General features: G+C 43.6%; 1 long non-coding RNA gene across 2 annotated transcripts; it reads right to left on the bottom strand.

Annotated features, from left to right (window-relative positions):
• Window positions 1–613: 613 nt before the first annotated feature.
• Window positions 614–18900, bottom strand: LOC144378093 (uncharacterized). 2 transcript variants are annotated; one of them, XR_013439623.1, is made up of 9 exons: window positions 18761–18900; window positions 18450–18570; window positions 16792–16965; window positions 15821–15991; window positions 9973–10170; window positions 7078–7710; window positions 5989–6075; window positions 1634–1692; window positions 614–1442 (listed from the first exon to the last, which is right to left on the bottom strand). It is a non-coding gene; the product is annotated as an uncharacterized LOC144378093 (long non-coding RNA). The 2 variants fall into 2 exon arrangements; XR_013439624.1 differs by lacking the exons at window positions 614–1442; window positions 1634–1692; window positions 5989–6075; window positions 7078–7710; window positions 9973–10170 and adding an exon at window positions 12923–14102.
• Between the last annotated feature and the right edge of the window lie 1302 nt (window positions 18901–20202).

Raw genomic sequence — 20202 nt, 5'->3', positions numbered from 1 at the left:
AGCAGTTCCCTAGTAGGGACACAAATAAGGGAGAGTCAGGCACAGCTGGGGGTGTGCCCAAATGACCCACTCGGGACTGATGGATGGAAGAACTGTCGTCCTGGTCAACCGTCACAGACCCACACTCGGCCTGTAACAATTACTAACCAAATTCAGCGGGTCTCAGAACCACCTACCGGGACTGCTGACACAGATGGCCGGGCCCGAGCTCCAGTTTGTAGTTTTGTGGTGGATCCTGAGGCTCTGCCTGGCTCACAGTCCCAGGTGATGCTAGTGTTTCCTAGTCCAGGGGCCCCACGGTAAGAACCACTGGCCTAACCAGAGCACATGCCTGTCATGCCAGGGACTTGGGAGGCCGAGACAAAAGGACTGCCAGTTCAAGGCCAGCCTCCACAACTTAATGAGATCCTGCCTCAAAATAAAAAAATAAAAAGGACTGGGGATGTAGCTCAGTGGTAAAGTATTCCTGGGTTCAATCTCCAGTAGCAAAAACCAAACAAACAAAGAAAAGAATGATCAAAGGCCTCGGGTGGGTGTGATTTCCTATGGATACAGTGCTACACCTCCTATATGTTTTGAAGTGGTTAGTACCACAAATGCATCCCACAAAATATTTTGATAATCATTTTTATTAGACTTCTTACGACAGCCTCTGACTATAGAGATTATGATCTTATTTCAGAGAAGAGGAAACTTGACTTCTAAGCATTAGAAACCTGGGACAGTCTAAATCAACCACACCAAGAGGGTGTGCAGTTAGTTTTCTCCTCTCCCTAGAAATTCTCAATTTCAGCTTCCAACTTAGGAAGGAAGGGATATCGAGGACTCTGGAGTGTGGCCTGAGTCCTGGGACAGGTGCTCACTCAGAAATAGAATTTCCTCCCTGAAGAGCTCTGCCTGCACCCAGAAGGAATATGGCGGGGTACATCGCGGTTGTCCATCCACACCTCAGGCCCACTTTCCCAAGAACGGGTCCCGGAGAAGGGGAAATGAGGTTGCCTGCGCTTTCCCGGTCCCTGTCTGCCTTTGACTGTCACCATCACCCAGTTGGAAAGAAGAAGTTTGGACTGAATAGCTTTCTCCCCACCCTTCCCCTCTAAAATGATGAGATTCACTTAGACTTTGTGGGGTCCACTTCACCCCGGAGCTTATAAAAAGCCAAAGATTTAGCACAGGGCCTCAAAGTGGGAGGAAATTTTCCCGGAAGGGTCATCTCCACTATAGCCCCAAGTCTATGAGGGCCAAGGTAGAGTCCTTTCTCTTCTTGTCTTGATCCCCATCCGGTGACTATTAGATCCCTGTGCATTCTACCACCTCTGAGGTGTGCCCTGAGTCCGTCTCCATGGCACCGTGCGGGATCAGCCCTGGAGAGTCACTGTGGGATGACGGCCGCAGTCTCCCCGTGGGTGACTCTGCTTTCCTTTCACACCAACTCCTTCTTCCTGCACAATGATAGCCAGAGTTACTTTTCTGAAATGCAGCTCTAACCATTAATCTCTCCATTTGGGTCCGGACTTCCTGTTCCCTGAGTACAGAACCTAGATTACCTTCTCAGTTTTGCCTCCTATCTGTGTCCCGAGGGCACCTGGCACTTCCGCCACACCACACTTATTTGTGATCGATTTGGACTCACCAGGTTGCCTCTGGGCTTTGAGGTTTTGGATACACTCCTCTCTCTCTCCTTTCCCCTGCCTGGAAGGAAAAAAAAATCCTTATTTTCTTCTTGAGGACACTGACAACTATACTCATCCATCCAAAATACTCCTGCCCCTTCTTGGGCTCCATTATATGGTTTATGTAGGATTTTATGACATCATTTTAACACGTGGTCTTCTAGATATTTGCTTATGTCTTCTCCCCTATTGGACATTTGCTCAAGGAGAGGAACAATTTTCTGTGTCTCCTATCATTCCCTAACTAGATTCTATACTGATTCTTGTTAAGTAAAGGGGATTCTTGAGGACCCAGAAGATTTGGGGGTATTACTGAAATCTCACCTGCACTTATCGTAAATCTTCCCCACAAACAGGTCTCTGTCTCCTCCCAAGGCACATCCATGATCTATGCCATTACAAAGTGGAGGAGATTTGAAGGGTGCATTGTCCCAGAGGAGGAGAGTCAGGGGAAAAAAGACTTCTGAGTCAGATGTGTCTGAAGTCCTTCATGATTCCACCATATATTCACTTTTGGGACTATAGACAAGTGGTTTCCCATCTTTGAGCCTGTATTTCTGAACTTGAAAAATATAGAAAATATTTATTTCCATTGAAGTTACACTGATGTTTGCAAGAACAGTATATGGAAGCTAATCACCTCACAGGGACTTGGCTAGCAGGTGGCTGGTTCTCAGGTGAGGGTCAGTAAGATGCTTTTCCCGAGGCCCTGCCTGCTGGACCATGGCTGCTGCGCACGGGTATTACAAGCCATGCTTCACCTGGGGGAAAACTCATTACCAAGCAGGAGAGAGTGACAGAGGTCAGGGCCGTGGCATCTCTTTGAACAGCAGATGGGGTTTTAAAGGCTCCTGGTGGAACTTGCTGTGCTTTCTCTTCAATGATTACCTTGATCATTACCTTGAAAGTATCTTGGCATAATGATCACTTTGGATGAGAAATATAATCTCAGCCTGGCATTGCCGTCCTGCCCTCTTGCTGGACACCTCACTGTCCTTTGTGCCCTGCTGGAATTCAGGTGGCAAATAACCTTTTGAGGTTGACTAATGGAGTCTAATGGTTAAAATTGGGGGGCCTGGAGCAAAACACATCTCTGGCTACATGTAGGTTTGCTCCTCCCCCACACACACACAGTCAACACGCGGTCTCCATCTCAATCTCTTCATTGGTTAGAAAGGTAGAATACCAGAATCATGCTCAAGTTAGCCGATAAGACACAGAAAGCACCACAGTCCCTGGTACCCACAAAATGCTTACAATGTGGACTTAAACCATGAAAACTTAAGAACACAATCTGAAATTCTGAGCTTCAAAGAAGAAAAGAACCTCGCACAAAAACAACCCTATTTTTGATGGGCACACTGTTCACGGTTGTAGTCCCAGTGACTCGAGAGGCTGAGGCAGGAGGAAGTTCAAGGAAACTTAGCAATGCTCTAAGTGACTTAGAAAGACCCTGACTCAAAATGAAAAGAAAAAAAAACTGGGGGATATAGCCCAGGGGTGATGCATCCCTGGGTTCTGTCCCTGGTACCAAAAAGGAGGAGAAAAAAAAAAATATATATATATATACATATACATACATAAAGCAAATTTTGCAAGCACCCATGTGCCTTCAGGCTCTAGTGTCTTTGAATAAATTTTTGCCTTAAATAAATGACAAGAGGCTTAAATTTCAATGGTCATTGGTACTTGATCCTAACTGGATATTCATTCAAAAGCTGGACTTCTCTCCTGGACACTTTTTGGTAGCATCTCCCCTAATCTGGCCAAGCACCATGGACCTTCAGCCCCTTGAGATGTCCATGGAAGTCAAATGGAGAATTTGAATGTCACCTCCCGTACAAGGGTAGCAGATAAGCCAAGATGGCACTCATCTCCCCTGTTGGCAGTGGTGACCCAGAAGAAAGGCTGGACCTCTGAGCCCTCCCAGCTGTATCCAGAGCCTTTCCTGATGGTGCAGTAGAGTCAGCCAGAGTCCAGTGACTTATCCTCCAATCAGAGTTTAAAAAAAAAAAAAAAAAAAAAGACCTGGGCAGAACTCCCTTCCCTGCTGGTGCCATGTCCGTGAAAACCAAATGGAGACACTGGACTTGTTCCCCACAGTGCCACCTAGTAGCACAAAGGACAGCACACCTCTTCTCAGCCAGCTCACTGTCCCTGAGACCAGGGAAGTTTCCACTTTGATCCTCAGGGAGCAGTGACAGGAACCAACCTTCCCCCCAACTAGAGAGTGAGGGGCGATTGAGGACAGGAGGGTGCTGGAGGATGGGTGTCTTTAAACTTGAACAATGTTAAATGTTCTTACCATGATTTTTAAAACTGAATGAGAAGACCTGGGAAGACTCCCGAATAACCCACATATGAAATCTGAACCCAGATTTTTTTTTAAATACAAAATTTTAAATACATTTATTTTTACTTCACGTATAACAACATGATATTTTGATATATGTAGACATAATAAAATGATTATAGTCACCCAAATGAACTTTCCCATCTCTTCACATAGTAATATATTGGGGGGGGGGGGGGTAAGAGCACCTGAAATATACCCTTAGCAATCCTCGTGTATACAGAGGTGTATTTGTACTCTACTTTTCACGCAGTACATTAGCTTTCTGGATTTCTTTATTCTAGATAGCTATAGCTTTGTACCCTCTAACACGTCCCCGACTCCCCCACCTCAGTGCTGACCACTGATCTTACTCTCTGCCTCTAGGCATTGGACTTTCTTAAATTCCACACATTAATGAGATCATGCAGTACTTTTTGTCTGCATCTACGAGTAGACACTCAGATTGACTTGGCTCCTGGCTGTCGTGAATAATGCTGAAATTAACATGCGAGCCCAGGCGTCTCTACAAGGTGATCGTTTCATTTCCTGTGTTGAATTACAAGAACAGGAATGGAAGAGGCAGGGGGTACTCCTGTTTTAATCTTTGGAGGAAGCTGCCAACTGCTCTGCATCATGGCTGAGTCACTTTCCAGTCCTACCAACCTACAGTGATCACATCCTCACCACCACTTGTCACCTCCTGCCTTTTTGATAGCAGCCATTCTAACAGGAGTGGGGTCTATTCCAATTGTGGTTTTGATTTGCGTGTCACTGATGATTCATGATGTTGAGCATCCTTTATATTCCAGTTGGTCATTTTTTATCTTTTTTAGAAATTTTTCTATTCAGGCCCTGTTGAGAGCCACAGCCCAAGCGCCCCAGCAAACTTCCAGCTGATTGGCTCCTCTGTGGTGAAGCTCATTGGGCTGTTTCCCCGCCCTTTCAGACCACAGAGCTGCTCATTGGGGGACTCATTTGGCTCCGCCCACACAACCCAGCCAATCGTCTCAAGGGCAGGAAGAGTTCTGGGTGAGAGGCTTGCTGGAGAAGCCAGTGGTGGCAGTTGGGCTGTGAGGGAATTCCTGAAGAGCTGTGTGGTGCTGCGCGTGTTCTAAAAATAAAGTTCATTTCTTCTTGACAAGTCTTCCAGGCTGCGGCAAGGCCCTTTTCCCATTTTTTAATTGCGTTTTGTTATTGAGTCATGTGAGTTCCTCATACATTTCGTATATTGACCCCTTATCAGATATTTAGTTTATGGACTTTTTTTTCCTGTTCTCCAGGTTATCTTTTCACTCTGTTGGTTGTTTCCTTTGCTGCAAAGGTTTTTCATTTTGATCTTTAACAAGGTACCAAGAATTCATAATGGGGAAAGGATATTCTCTCTAATAAATGGTGTTGGGAAAACTGGATATCCACATGAAAAAGGAATGAAATTGGACGCTTACCTTACACTATGCAAATAGCAACTCAAAATGGATGAAAGATTTAAAAGTAAGGTTTGAAAGAATAAAACTCGTAGAAGAAAACACAGGCATTGGTCTAGGCAGAGATTCCAAAATCACAGTGACAAAAGCAAAAGTAGGCAAGTGGGGACTCTGGGGACTTGAAACTTAAAAATTAGAAAACTATCAGTAAAGAAATAGAAAATATGAAAACAAATCTAACAAAAACTATAAAATTATAAAATACAATAGCCAAAGTGAAACAAAAGAAAAATTCACAGAATGGGCTCAACAATACATTGAAGATGGTCAAGGGAGGTAGGGAATACATCTAGAGAATTACCCAATCTGATTAACAGTGAGAAATAGACTGAAAAAGAAAAAAAAAGAAAAAGAAAAGAACAGAGTCTTAGAGCCCTGGGAGAGAATACAAAGATCCAATATTCAGGTCACCAGAGCAGAATCCCAAGAGAAGAAGAATGGGGAGCTAGAAAAATATTTTTAAATATTCAAATAATGACAAATCTCCCAAACTTACTTGGTAAAATGCATGTCTATAATTCAAGAAAGTGAATCAATCCAAAGAAATCCATTGTGAGACATAACATAATAAAACTTCTGAAACCTAGAAACAAAACAAAAAATCTGCCATGTCTCTATTTGCAATCAAAAGGACCACACACACAATGTCAGGAAACACTGGCTACATGGATGAGACTTTGCCTCCAAAAATGATTTCTTCCATGATGCCTGTAACCCCAGCTACCTGGGAGGCTGAGGCAGGAGGATAACTTAGTGAGGCCCTGTCTCAAAATTTAAAAAAATAATAATAATAAAAAGGGCTGGGGATGTGGCTCAGAGGCTAAGCGCCCTTGAGTTCAATCTCTGGTACCAAAAAAAAAAAAAAAATTCTTCCATGTCAATTTTTTCCAATGTAAAAGATATGATAGTCCCATGTAAAACACCATGTGACCATCATTCAATGCAGGCAGTGCTCATCCATGCCACTGGCTTATTGTTATATTATCATTATTTCTTAATGGTCAACATGATTGAAATTTTTTGAAAAATGCAATCAATGATTTAAGGATAATCTTGGCGAACATCTCCCCCTAGTGTAAACACTTTACTAGTCAAAGTCAGATACCTTAGCTTCTCAAGATTACCAAGATTCTCTCTCTCTCTCTCTCTCTCTCTCTCTCACACACACACACACACACACACACACACACACACACACACACACTTTTTTTGGCTTCCTGTTTTCCTGACTAGGAGACTCTGTTGGTTTGGAGCTCTTAACTCTTTTCTTCCATAACAATAACAAAATAAGGAGGAAGTATGGATAATGATTGAACTCCTGAGTGCTCCATCAGGTCACGTGATCACAGCTGGCTCTATGACCACTTTCTCCCGTGACCCATTCCATGTTCCCTTCACCCTTAGCAAACACGTTAGTTGGCTGCATGTTAGTTGACTTAAACCTTCATTCCAAAACGGTCTAGGCCCCTGCAGTCCCACCTGAATTGTGTTACTGGAGTTTTCCCGCTGACTTTAGTCACAGAACATGGGGACACTATGTGGCCCCCTAAGGAAACTTTTGCATTCCAGACATTTTCCTTCTTACCCCCCACCGTGTAGTGGTGACCCGGTTTCCCCTGATAACTTCAGTCGTGATAATAGGTCGTTTTTCCTGTTGATTCAGAGGCATAAGGAGTCCAGAGTGGCTAGTGGCACTCTTGGCTGTGTCTCTTCGTGGAAGCAGGCCACTTTTGAAGCGGAGCACTCCAGACCAACAGAGTCTTCCGGTCAGGAAAGCAGGAAGCAAAATATATATATATTTGCTAGTGAACAAGTAGGGGCAATAGTGAGTGGTGCCTCTCTCCTCCTGCCCTGGGACTCCTGGACCCCGGACACTGGCAATTGGAAGAGAGTACTGTGCATCCAGTACCAACTTAGAGCACACGCAGCACGCCAAGGGACATTGTCCCAGCATGCCAGGTGTTGCCACCTACTTAGCACTGTCACCGATCATTCAAAAGGCTGTTCCACTGATCTGTCCACCCGGAGTGATGATGAGCTGGCTAAGACCAGGATTTCCATGGACACTGCTGTGTCTCTATTTGCTCCGAAGTGAGTCTCTGAACCAGAAACTCCGCAATTTCTATCTTATCCACCATTTCATTACCAGACGATTAAAGGTTCTTAGTCCATAACAGGATCTCAATGAATGTTTCTTGAGTGAGTGAGAATTTCTTAGCTAAAATGAACAAGAATTATAATCAGTTCCTTTGTAAGAACAACTTTAAAGTTTTCTTCAGAAATATTCTATACCCTTTCATAATAAGTTAAATGCATTTATATTTTGTTAACTATGCTCCAACTGGACTTGGGAGAGCTCTACTGGTCTTTCCACTTTGTGTGTGCAGAGAATTAGTTCTGCTTGGTTTAAAAAAAAAAAAAGGCCTGGCGTGGTGATGCACCCTGTAATTCCAGTGGCTGGGGAGGCTGAGGCAGGAGGATCTCGAGTTCAAAACCAGTCTCAGCAACCTAGCAAGGCCCTACGCAACTCAGCAAGACTCTGTCTCTAAATAAAATACCAAAAAAAAGGGCTGGGGATGTGGCTCAGTGGCTTATTAAGCACCCTTGGATTCAATCCCCAGTACCAAAAAAAGCTCCTTTGCCTTTACTCTCCATGCTTATGCAGAGGATCATCCTTAGGTTATAGTTTTCTGTTGAACAGAGATGCCACCCTTAGTCCTTATTCTTCTTGAACATTTTACTCTTCCAGTTAATACATATGATTCTATGTCAGCATGAGTTTTGATGTTGAATACGTATCCAATGGTACCCAGATGTGGTTATGGTTTAGATATGGGGTGTCTCTCAAAAGCTCATGTGTGCGACAACACAAAAAAGTTTAGAGATGAGCTCATTGGGTTGAGAGTCTCAACCTAACCAGTGCATTAACCCACTGTAATAGATTGGCTGGGTGGTAACTGTAGGCAGGCAGGGGTGGCTGGAGGAGATAGTCATGGGGGGCATCTCTTTGGAGTTACATTTCTTCCCTGGTGAGCCAAACACTGTCTCTGCTTCCTGAGTGGCATGTCCTGAGCTGCTTTCACGCCCTTCCACCATGATGTTCTGCTTTCCCTCAGGGCCAGAATACAGTAGAGTTGGCCACCTAGAGACTGAGGCTCTGAACTCCTGAGCACCAGGTAAACTTTTCCTCCTCTAAAATTGTTCTTGTCAGGTGTTTTGGTCTCAGCCATAAAAAAGCTGACTAAAACAGATGTCAAGATTTGGGAAGCGGGCTGGGGATGTGGCTCAAGCTGTAGCACGCTCGCCTGGCATGCGTGCGGCCCGGGTTCGATCCTCAGCACCACATACCAACAAAGATGTTGTGTCTGCCGAGAACTAAAAAAATAAATAAATATTAAAAAAAAAAGATTTGGGAAGATATAAGGAAAATCTCCCACCCATGTGGCATATTTTAGAACTTGTGAGACCCCTGACTCACAGAGATTTCGTGGCTATGATCAAGTAGCTGATATCTAGAATAACTAAAATAAGATTTTCCAAAGACAATCATGCACAGAAAGGGAACAATTCTTGCTTGTATTCTCTTCCTCTCTCCTGTAAACATAAACATCATTGAATGGGATCTAAAGAACATTTATTTTATACTCCAGCCTGCTTCTTGTTGAAAAAATTTAAAAATTCTAAAATGCAGAGCAGGTCACCCCAAATCAGTCACACATACATCATATCATCTTTCCAAACACGAAAGAAACTTAGCATGGTCACACTTCTAGATATTTTCTTGTTGGATTTTTGGGTTTAAGTCTTAATTTGTATTGTCTTATTTGTTCTTAGAGGCAAGTCCATGATTGCCTTCCAGCTGGGAAGCAGCCAAAGGAGGGAATGAGCACATTCCTCCCACCTGAGCCTACAGATGGGCATCAGGGGTGATGGCCAGAACAGGCTGTGTCTCTAAATTCTGTGGGGAAGGGAGAAGTAAGTGACCTCAAATTTCCTGTATCTGCCCACATGATGCACTGCCCACAGTTTAGAAGTTTGGGGGCGTATCATACCATTTTGTTCTGATTCGGTGCATAAGAATCCAAGGCTGAGGAAGGTGACATAGCATGCAATTTGCTGGACCAAGACTCTTGGATGCCACCACCTCTGGGAAGCCTGGCCATGAGGCTCTTCCTGATTGTTGCAATTCTGCTCTTCCAGAAACCCACAGGTAACCCAGAGCTTTCCAGGGCCTCACTCCAACCAGCGGTGGGATGGCACATTTCCAGAGCCCAAGCGAGTTTTGTACTCCGCAGTATGGGAAAATAGAGTTCCAGGGAGGACAGAAGTCCCATCGCCAATGTTAGACACTTCGTCTTCCTTGGACCATCTACCACAATACTGTCCTTTGACATCAGTATTCCTAGAGCTTAAAGGATTTTGTAATTTCCTCTAGCAATGCCTCATAATGAAAAGGAAAGAGCCCAAGGTCTCTGGTTACCTTTGCTTCTCTGAGTCCAGGATCTGCTGACACTCTGCTGTGTTTTCTTCCATTTGAATTTGCATTCTAGGCTGTGATTACAGAGTGTGCTCAGTGGAAGAAGCACAAGCTCTGGAGTCAGGTTTAAGAAACAGCTTCAGTGTCTACTAATTTGTCAACTTTGAGCAGTGATAACTCTGTGGGCCTCAGTTTCCTCATCTGTGGAGATGATAACAGAAGAGGTTTCACTAAATGATACAGCGTCTGGGACGCACCCAGCGTAGTGCTTGGCACATACAAAGAATTTGAAAATTAGTTTCCTATTTCAAAAACCAAAACTCTTATGTTCATCTCTTAATTATATAGGAATAGAGGTGGTCATCCATGCCCCCTAAATGTCCTAGGTTGAAGAATTTAGGACTGGAGGGATCATCTCCAATTTACAGAAGTCAAAATCGGAGTATCCCAATTCTTAGATCCCTGAAAGTATTAGGGTTACTAAAAGGGAATAGACATCAAGGTCAGCAGAGTTCTGGGACTGAAGGTTGGAGGAATTCTTGCCTCTGGGGGAGAACTGGAGGTCATCGAGGAATAGAAGCCGTCCTAGAACTAGAAGAACCTCCAGATTAGGAGATGGCATTGGCAGCAGTGCATAATACTAAGGTAAACAGAAGGGGGAGATTATGGAGGGAGAAGAGTTCCTTAACTAGATAACAGGAAAGTGATTCTTGGCCATGACAGTGCAATGAAACCAAGAGCCTAGTTGGACTCAGCTGTTAATACACAGTAACAAGTTGCTGTTCTCCGGGCATGGAAGGTGGGCACAGCACCCTGGAAGCATGCAGGAAGAGGCAGGTTTGCCAAGGTTCCTGGATAGGGCATAGTTGCAAGGATCTCCTCAATTTCTTAAACAAGATTTGATGTTCTGGGCAGCATTTATCAGATATTGGAGGGCAGCCCCAAACCAGGCAAGATCTAAATGAGTGAGTCAGTTGAAAATAAACACGGAGGCTCACCTCGTCAGAAAGTCCTCTTTGGGATATTATGAGACTACACCTTTTAGATAGTCCATCCCCATAGTCCCTACCAACCTCCACTGCCTTCCCCAGAACCAAAGCTGCTTCCAGCCTCAAACACTGATCTTGGGCTACTCTTCTCATCTATGCACAGAAACTGAACAACTTAAGAAATGCTGGGGTCACTACATCCAAGGAAACTGCAGGAAGGTCTGTAGAGTCACTGAAATACGGGAGGTGCTTTGTGAGAACAGGAGATACTGTTGCCTTAACATCAAACAACTGGAAGAACGCAAAAAAGTTACAGTGCGGCCTCGTCCCAAGCCACCAACATTTGCAGCCACTTTTCCTCCGTACAAAGATGTAGAAATCACACCTTCCTCAGGCTCCCAAGACAGACAATATGTAAATTAAGTCCAGTTTTTCTGTTCGTTATTTCTCAACCTATTCCAATAAACTAAGTGGGTGAGAATCACATCTTCTCCCTTCTGGTTTTTTAAGCTCCAGAATAACCTTCAGACAGATTCTCATAAAGACTCACTATTGGTTCTCTGATTCATATATTCTTTCCCCGGGTGCTGGGCACTTCCTGTAGACCCCAGGTAATGAATTGATAAGGACAACACAGAACCTCAGTTTGAAGAGTGATTACAACTAGTGCACTTGAAAAAAAAAACCCACAACATGATATACTGGAATTAGAAACTCAGGAAATTGACAATGTAATTTAGAAGCAGGGAAAGTGAAGCAAGTATTCGGTGTTAACCTCGTGGGTGAGTTCATGTTTAAGGTGATGCCTGGTGAGATATTTAGGATTTTTTTTTTTTTTTTTTTTTTTTTTTTTTTTGGTACTGGAGATTGAACCCAGAGGTGCTTAATCACTGAACCACATCCCCAGCCCTTTTTCGTTTTTTTATTTAGACCAGGATCTTGCTAAGCTGCTTAGGGCCTTGCTAAGTTGCTGAGGCTGGATTTGAACTTGCCATTGTCCTGCCTCAGCCTCCCAAGCCGCTGGGATTACAGACATACACCACCACACCAGGCTGATAATTAGGATTTCAACAAACAAGTGTTGGTAGAAAAGGCCCAGGAAAAGAGAGGCAGGAGGTTAAATATCAGAAAGAGATTTGAAGATATTATGCTGTTATCTTTGAAAATGAAGGAACGAACCATTAATCAAGGAATTTGGACAACTTCTAGAAGCTGGAGAAGGGTATAAAACAGATTTTCTCCTAGAGTCTCCTGAAAGAATGCAGGCTTGTAACACCTTGGATTTAACTCACTACAACCCACCCTAGACTTCTCACCTCTATAACTTTTTTTTTTTTTTTTGCAGGGGGACTGGGGATTGAATTCAGGGGCACACAATCACTGAGCCACCTCCCCAGTCCTATTTTGTATTTTATTTAGAAGCAGGGTCTCACTGAGTTGCTTAGTGCCTTGCTTTTGCTGAGGCTGGCTTTGAACTTGTGATCCTCCTACCTCAGCCTCTTGAGCCATTGGGATTACAGGAATTGCCACTGCACCCAGCTCACCTCTATAACTTTAATACAATAAATTTGAGTTGTTTTGAGACATTAATATTAAAAAATAAATAAAATAAAATAAAAAGACAATGGTGGCTGGGGTTGTGGCTCAGTGGTAGAGCACTTGCCTAGCATATGGGAGGCACTGGATTCAATTCTCAGCACCACTATGAATAAGTAAATAAAATAAAGATCTATCAACAACTAATAAAAGTATTTTTTTAAAAGGCAAGGGAACATCAACAAATGGAGGGAAATCAGAAAATCCTGGGTGTTTCAGGAATTATGTATGTGTTTTGAATGAAAAACAGAATACTCTAAGGAGACCTTGGGGCAAGTCTGATTTCCTAAGCTCCCATGTGTGCACGGGCAGGGAGCAGGGAAAACCAAAATGAAGAGGTAAATAAATGACTACAACAGAAACTGAAGTGCAGTGCTCTGAGATTTTATTGTTGAGTCGATATGCAAGTCGAGGCAAGAATAATGCATGTGTCTACCCTGCCTCATTCTTAAAGATGTGCCTTTTGAACATGATCAACATGAAATGTTTCTCCTCTAACCACATTTCAATTCATTTTCCAGTTTTATTTCTTTTTTTATTATTTTTTAGTTGTAGATGTACACAAATACCTTTATTTTATTTATTTACTTTTATGTGGTGCAGAGGATCGAACCCAGGGCCTCGCACATGCTAGACAAGTGCTGTTCCACTGAGCCACAACCCCAGCCCGAGTTTTATTTCTTGTATCAAGTCACCATAATAATTTCAGACATTTTTGAGATTTCACATGTTCATTGGCATCTCCCTCACTAATTAGTGACATATGTTCTTTTAATTCTCTTTTTATCTCTTATTCTAGGGCAGAGGCAAGGATTGTGCAAGATGAGCCTAGAGAATCTTGTAGTGTAGAAAGTAAGGCAGAAATTCAGAAGGGGGGATGTGAAAGGGACAGGGGAGTCGATGTGAGGGAACTTTCACTAACCAAAGTTGAGACAATCTGAGCAATAAAATTAATAGCATCGCCAGGTGCAGTGGCGCATGCCTGTAATCTCAGCAGCTCTGGAGGCTGAGGCAGGAGGATCATGAGTTCTAAGCCAGCCTTAGCCACTCAGCGAGGCACTAGGCAACTCAGTGAGACCCTGTCTCTAAAATACAAAATAGGGGCTGGGGATGAGGCTCAGTGGTTGAGTGCCCCTGAGTTCAATCCCTGGTACCCACCCCCCGACCCCCAAAAAATGAATAGCCTGGCACCAGATCATAATACAATATATAAAATAATATCTGAGTCCATGCTGCTATGACTAAACAATTGAATAAATTCATGACTTGGCAAGAAAAGACAGATCTCCCATATAGAATTACTCCGAATAATTTATCTAGCTAGTCCTTTTCTCAAGGAGATAAAACTTAACCTCCCTCTCCCTTGAAGATGAGCTGTGCTTCCAAGGAAAAGAGTATGAAAGGAGGGAAGGGTAACCTTCCGTGGGGACACCTGGCAGGAGAAGCCGTGTCGACAGCGTGAACCTGTGGTATAACAGGCTGCAAGTGCTCATTCCTTGTGTCACCCCGCTCCTGCATCCATGACCACAGACGAGCAATGAGAAACACCTGGGGCAAAAGACCTCAAATTGGAGTTAATCAGAAATGTCTGGTCAGACTGCACAAAGCTGTCAGATTCACCGAATCAAGGACATCCTGAGTGCCCGTCACAGGCCAGAGGAGCTGAGGAGACACAATGACCAGGTGGCATCCCGAATGGACTTCCGGGTTAGAACGGGGACACTGGGGGGACACTCCTGCAGGCCCAAGTGTGGAGTGTCGTTGGGAGTGATGCAGCTCCCTGGGACAGTGCACCTCGGGGTATAGATGTGAGTAGCGAAGGTGGGTGGGGGCAGGCAGAGCTCGCTGGACTGACTTTGCAACGTTTCTATCAATCTAACACTGTAGGGAGGGGAGCATGGGAGGGACAGACAACTCCAGACAGGGCAGAGGGGTGGGAGGGGCAGGGAGGGGCAGGGGGTTAGCCATGATGGTGGAATGTGGCGGACATCATTATCCAAAGTACATGTATGAAGACACAAATTGGTGTGAATATACTGTGTATACAACCAGAGATATGAACAATTGTGCTCCATATGTGTCATAAGAATTGTCATGCATTCTGCTGTCATATATAAATAAAATCTAAAACTGTTCTTAAACCAAAAGTTTATCATCTTGGAAAACTAAACACAAAATCAATTGAGGGAGGATCTTCTATCCACGGAAGAACTTCTCTCATCACTTCTTTATTAAATGCTGGATAGAATCCAGTGGCAAGAGTGACCGGAAATGAATGTCCCTCTACAGGAAGTCTTAACTGTCTTAGGTCACGTCTCTTTACAAGTTAAAGGGCAATTCGATCTTCTATTTCTTGTAATCAATTAATCTTAAAATTAATCTTTTTAAGATTCTCCTGCTTGTGAGCCTAAAATATTTCATAATATCATCTTTTACCATTTTTTATGTAAGTTACATAGTGACATTTCTTTTTTCATTTCTGATATTGATTATTTGTGTATTTTTTTTTTTTCCTTTCCTTGGTAACTCTCACCATTCCCTTATTAATCTAATTAGTCTGTAGGGAAAGCACTGGGAAGGCCTGGGTCCACAGGCGGGTTCACGGGTGACAACCTCTGACTACAACTGCAGGAGCTGGCCTGGCACCGTAGCAGGCCTGAGGTCTGGGGCCACAGGGCTGGGGGCAGCCCCTATCCGAGGGGCCACAGGGGCCAGCCTGGCACAGGGCCTGTCTAGAGCCGGAAGTCACTGGGGCCAGCCTGGAGCTGGGCCAGGCCTAGAGAGTAAGCCGACCTTGAGCCCAGGCAGCAGGGCCTCATCGAGCACCAGGGGGGCATTCAGCTCAGTCCCCAAGAACAAGCCTGGTGCCTGGGGCTGCAGGACGAGGCCGGGCACCGGTGGGCCTACAGCCAGGGTCCTCAGGGACCAGCCCAGAGGCTGGGTCAGCCGGTGCCAGCTTGATGACTAGGCCCTGGGCAGGCCTAGAGCTGAGGCAGGCCTGAAGCCAGGCTAACAGGAGGGTCAGGCAGTGCTGGGCCCAGGACTGGACACCAAGGCCCTGGGAAGGCCTGGAGCCCGAGGCCAGGCCGTGGGGCCTACCCTGGACTTCACTGGGCAGGCCTGCTTTAGGGACTGCAGAGGTGCCCTCTCCCCCGGTGCTGCCTGAGGACAGCTGGGGGAGGAGTGCGTGAGCAGTTGGGATGGTGAGACCGCCCCTTCTCCCCTTGTCTGATTTCTGGGCTACACCCCGGTGCCGGGTCTCTCACCAGGTTTCCTTAGCTCTTGGGGAGTATTTCTGTGCATGAATAGTTGTTCAGACTGATGTTTCTGCAAGATGATGAGGCTTGGAAAGTCCTATTTGCAATTTCGTTGGCCTTGATTATGTCTTTGGTTTTGATTTTGATGAATTCTGGTGATTCACTGTATTCTGTAAACTTCTAAACATAAAAAAAAAATTAGAAATGATTTTTTAGGTGCTATACAGACTCCAAGGTATGTGTGTGCTGGTGGTCATGCACATGTTACTAGTTGCTTAAAATACGCTCCTTTCTAAATCAGTTTCTTGTGGATGTAGAGGATGGTGAGATTCCCGTGGTATATTCATTTATATGCATAAGAACGTGTGTCAGATTCACTCCACTGTCTTTCCTCACCCCATTCCTCCTCCCTTCCCTTCATTCCCATTCTGTCTACTTCACTGAACTCCTTTTCTTTTTTTTTATCCACCCCCCACACACTTCATTGTGGATTAGCTTCCACATATGAGAGAAAACATTCAACCTTTGGCTTTTGGGGACTGGCTTATTTCACTTAGCATGAGCGTCTCCAGATCCATCCATTTACCCACAAATGTCAACAATTCATTCTTTTTTTTTCCCTTTTCTATTTTTTATTTATACATGACAGAGGAATGCATTACAATTCTCATGACACATATAGAGCACAAGTTTTCATATCTCTGGTTGTACACAAAGTATATTCACCCCAATTCGTGTCTTCATACATGTACGTTGGATAATAATGATCATCACATTCCACCATCATTTCTAACCCCCTGCCCTCTCCCTTCACCTCCCACCCCTCTGCCCTATCTAGAGTTCCTCTATTCCTCCCATGCTCCCCGTCCCTACCCCACTATGAGTCATCCTCCTTATATCAAAGAAAACATATGACATTTGGTTTTTTTGGGATTGGCTGACTTCACTTAGCATTATCTTCTCTAATTCCATCCATTTACCTGCAAATTCTATGATTTTATTCTCTTTCATAGCCGAGTAATACTCCGTTGTTATACGTGCCACATTCTTTTTTATCCATTCATCCACTGAAGGGCATCTAGGTTGGTTCCACAGTTTAGTAATAAATGGGATGGACTCGAACTAAAAAGTTTCTTCTTGGCAAAAGAAACAATCTGTGAGGTGAATAGAGAGCCCACAAGTTGAGAGCAAATCTTTACCCCTCACACATCAGACAGAGCACTAATCTCTAGGGTATATAAAGAACTCAAAAAGCTAAGTACTAAAAAACCAAATAATCCAATCAATAAATGAGCCAAGGACCTGAACAGACACTTCTCATAAGATGATATACTATCAATCAACAAATATATGAAAAAATGTTCATCATCACTAGCAATTAGAGAAATGCAAAGTAAAACCACTCTAAGATTTCATCTCACTCCAGTCAGAACGGCGGCTTTATAAAGACAAACAACAATAAGTGCTGGCGAGGATGTGGGGAAAAAGGTACACTCATACACCGCTGGTGGGACTGCAAATTGGTGCAGCCAATATGGAAAGCAGTATGGAGATTTTTTGGAAAATTGGCAATGGAACCACCATTTGACCCAGCTATCCCTCTCCTCATACTATATCCAAAGGACTTAAAACCAGCATACTATAGGGTACAGCCACATAAATGTTTATACCAGCACCATTCACAACAGAAATTCATTCTTCTTTATGGCTGAATAATACTCCATTGTGTATATATACCACATTTACAAGATATATTCCATGCTTTTGTAATTGTGTCAAAATGGATTCTACTGGGCTGGGGATGTGGCTCAAGCGGTAGCGTGCTCGCCTGGCATGCGTGCGGCCCGGGTTCGATCCTCAGCACCACATACCAACAAAAATGTTGTGTCTGCTGAGAACTAAGAAATAAATATTAAAAAAATTCTCTCTCTCTCTCTCTCTTCTCACTCTCTCTTTAAAAAAAAAATGGATTCTACTGTTGTGTATAACTATAAAGAACCAAGAAAAAAGAAAAAATAAATATGCTCCTTTCTCAACATGGTCAGGAGTTTCTAAATTCCTTTCCCATCACGATAATATTTACCACTTATTCTTTTCAATAAAGGAAGCTTTATTGAAAGCAAAGAATAACAAATTTCAGCTATTTGTTTAGACGAATAACAAAAGTCTATGTCATAAGCTTATGAGGATGTTAATGCAAATAACATATCTAAAGACATAATTTTATAATGCTACTATTATTTAATTCCTTTTTGAGAATTTGCCTCCGATTCAGTTCATTGTAATAGTAATAATATCCACGATTAATTAGGCATTTCCCCTTGCCAGCTTCAGTGCTGAATGATTCTAGGCATTATCTCACAATCTTCCCTTTCACATGGTTTTTAATTTGACATATGATCTTTGTACATATTTACGGGCACAGTAGACTCTAAAGGCTAGGAAGGAGGTGGGGGGAGGAGATGGAAGGAGGTTGGGTAAGGAACACCAAATACAGTTAAATACAGGAAATACTTCTAGTGTTCTATAGCACAAGAGGGTAACGACAGTCTACAGGGTTTATATATTTCAAAACAGCTAGAGGAGTTCAACGATTCCCAACACATATAAGTCATTTTGAGATGAAAATGCTAATTACCCCAACTTGATGGCTACACATTGTATACATGTCCCGACGTCTCATGCCACTGATATTAACGAAACAGTGCATCGCAGAGCCTCCCACGATGGCAGATTAGGGCACCCAGCAGTCATTGCATCTGAATAAAATAGAATTAAAACAAGTAGAACATAGCTGCCCGTTGAGGTGGGAGACCCTGGATAGTGCAGCAGAGGGAGAAACCGCTGCCCCAGCACCGATCCCACAGGAGTGTGGCAGAAGGAGGGTCAGCGCCTCCGTGGTGACAGAGGAGAAAGAGGGAGAGTCCCAGGGAACACCAGGATTCGCACCTTACTGTAGACTGTGCATCCCTGCTGTGCTGGGAAACTAAACTCACACAACCAAATCTATCCCGGGGCTCGTCATCAAGAGAAGTCCTCAGGTAACAGTGTAAGGGACCCGCCCCAAGAGTGCCCAGAGCTCAACACAGAAATATGCAGGAATGTGGGAAAACAAGGCCACGTGACGGCTTCTGAAGTTCATGGCTCTGTGGTGACCGATGGGAAGGCATCCACATGGGCAAAGTGCCAGAAAGAGTTCAGAGGATGATTTATTTTTAAAGACCCAATGAAATCCAAGAGAATACAACAGCCAAGTGAATAAGGAAGCCAATGCAGGATGTAAATGAGCAATTCCATAAAGAAAAAGCAATTTGAAAAAGAAACAGATCAATATCTTGGAAAGGAACAACTCAATAACTCAGACTACAAATTTTTTAAAAGCTGAAAATCTCAACAACAGACTCGACATCAGAGCTTGAAAGTAGCCCTGCTGAGACAGAACACTCAGGTGGCAACAAGGCAAAAAGAAGAAAGAATGAAAAGTTGGGCTGGGCTGGGGCTCAGTGGTAGAGCGCTCGCCTAGCACGTGTAAGGCCCTGAGTTCGATTCTCAGCACCACATAAAGATAAATTAATTAAGGTATTGTGTTCTTCTATAATAATATATATATTTAAAAAAATTAAAAAAGAATGAAAAGGTCAGGCACAGTAGCACACACCTGTAATCCCAGTGACTCAGGAGGCTGAGGCAGGAGGATCACAAGTTCAAAACCAGCCTCAGCAATTTATCAAGGTTCCTGACTCGGTCTTTTGAGGTTTTGAGGTTTTTTTATTAGTATATTCTGGTTCTGTTTTTTATTGTTTTTCACTTGCCTGGGTCTGTTGATTCTCTTTCTCTCTCTTCTTTTGTTGACAGCCAACATTCTCTCTCATACATCCTTTAATTGTTTACTTCTGTTTTCTCTCCTCCACCCTCAAAATCATCACATTCTACATCTCTTCTGCATTCTCTGTTCACCTTCTGAAATGCAAACCTTTTTGCAAACTTAATGTTTTGACTTTGCCAGTGCTCATACCGTTTCTGTTTATTGTGCCAATGAACATTGTGGATGTCATAATAGCAACTAAGTATTGAGTTTAATGTTGCATTCTATTTGCATTGGTGTTGTTATTATTTGTCTCCCCCTAAACTGTGTGGTCACACAGGGATGCCGCAGTCTGGCTGGGCACAAAATCACGAGCCACTCACACCTTGTAGATTCAAACAATTCTTTATTCTCAAACTGTCACCGGCACTCTACACACAGGTTCTGGGCAAAATTCACGCTTCCACTGGGCTCTGCATCCCAAATACTCTCTGAATCCCACGAGAACTCAACGGGAACTCAGAAGCTGGTGCCTGGAGGCAGCAGGATAGCCCTATTCCCAGCAGGATACATCTTAAACCTGGAA

This window comes from Ictidomys tridecemlineatus, chromosome 5, assembly GCF_052094955.1.
Source record: "Ictidomys tridecemlineatus isolate mIctTri1 chromosome 5, mIctTri1.hap1, whole genome shotgun sequence".
NCBI classification, from domain to species: domain Eukaryota; kingdom Metazoa; phylum Chordata; class Mammalia; order Rodentia; family Sciuridae; genus Ictidomys; species Ictidomys tridecemlineatus.
The sequence above is the reverse complement of the archived record's forward strand: the minus strand, read 5'-3'. Positions and strand labels throughout refer to the sequence as shown.